The following is a 1,947-nucleotide window of genomic DNA, read 5'->3' as shown; positions in this document are numbered from 1 at the left end:
GATGTATTTTTGACATTTTATGCCATACTATACTATGACATTTTTTGACAGTTTTATGCCATACTGGACTATGACGTTTTTGGTATTTTCATGCCTTATTATACTATGCCGTTTCATTCCTTACCATACTATGACGTTTTTTTTGACCATTTATGCCTTAGTATACTAAGATGTATTTTTGACATTTTATGCCATACTATACTATGACATTTTTTGACAGTTTTATGCCATACTGGACTATGACGTTTTTTGGCATTTTCATGCCTTATTATACTATGCCGTTTCATTCCTTACCATAATATGACGTTTTTGTAACCATTTATGCCTTAATATAGTATGATGTATTTTCGACATTTTATGCCATACTATACTATGCCGTTTTTAGGCATTTTTATGCCTTATTATACTATGACGTTTTTTGGCATTTTTATGCCTTATTATACTATGTCGTTTCATTCCTTACCATACTATGACGTTTTTTTTGACTATTTATGCCTTAATATACTATGATGTGTTTTTTTTTAAGTATATTTTTTGGGGCTTTTTATGCCTTTATTTGATAGTATAGTGGAGAGAGACAGGAAACAGGGAGGGGGAATGACATGCAGCGAAAGGCCGTCCGATGCGGGATTCGAACCGGGGCCAACTGCAGCGGGGACTGTAGCCTCTACACATGGGGCGCTTGCTTAGACCACTACGCTACACGACGCCCCACTATGATGTGTTTTTGACATTTTATGCCATACTATACTATGTCGTTTTTAGGCATTTTTATGCCTTATTATACTATGACGTTTTTTGGCATTTTTATGCCTTGTTATACTATGCGGTTCATTCCTTACCATACTATGACGTTTTTATAACCATTTATGCCTTAATATATTAAGATGTATTTTTGACATTTTATGCCATACTATACTATGACGTTTTTAGGCATTTGTATGCCTTATTATACTATGCCGTTTCATTCCTTACCATACTATGACGTTTTTATAACCATTTATGCCTTAATATACTATGACCTTTTTATAACCATTTATGCCTTAATATACTATGATGTATTTTTGACATTTTATGCCATACTATACTATGACATTTTTTGACAGTTTTATGCCATACTGGACTATGACGTTTTTGGCATTTGTATGCCTTATTATACTATGCCGTTTCATTCCTTACCATACTATGACGTTTTTATAACCATTTATGCCTTAATATACTATGATGTGTTTTTGACATTTTATGCCATACTATACTATGTCGTTTTTAGGCATTTTTATGCCTTATTATACTATGACGTTTTTTGGCATTTTTATGCCTTATTATACTATGTCGTTTCATTCCTTACCATACTATGACGTGTGTGACTAGTGATGTATTTTTGACATTTTATGCCATACTATACTATGACGTTTTTAGGTTTTTTTTAACATACTATACTATGACGTTTTTAGGTTTTTTTAACATACTATACTATGACGTTTTTTGGCATTTGTATGCCTTATTATACTATGCCGTTTCATTCCTTACCATACTATGACCTTTTTATAACCATTTATGCCTTAAAATACTATGATGTATTTTTGACATTTTATGCCATACTATACTATGACATTTTTTGACAGTTTTATGCCATACTGGACTATGACGTTTTTGGTATTTTCATGCCTTATTATACTATGCCGTTTCATTCCTTACCATACTATGACGTTTTTATAACCATTTATGCCTTAATATACTAAGATGTATTCTAAGATGGTTCGAAATCCCGCATTGGACGGCCTTTTGCTGCATGTCAGTCCCTCTCTTTCTGCCTCCCCGTTTCCTGTCTCTCTCCCCTATACTGTCCAATAAAGGCATAAAAATACTTTAAAAAAAAGATTTTCTACAATGTATTTTTGACATTTTATGCCATACTATACTATGACGTTTTTTGGCATTTTTATG

This window comes from Seriola lalandi, unplaced genomic scaffold, assembly GCF_002814215.2.
Source record: "Seriola lalandi dorsalis isolate HSWRI2012SDOR001 ecotype SW California unplaced genomic scaffold, Sedor1 jcf7180002054641, whole genome shotgun sequence".
Taxonomy (NCBI): domain Eukaryota; kingdom Metazoa; phylum Chordata; class Actinopteri; order Carangiformes; family Carangidae; genus Seriola; species Seriola lalandi.
This window is presented reverse-complemented; position numbering follows the sequence as displayed.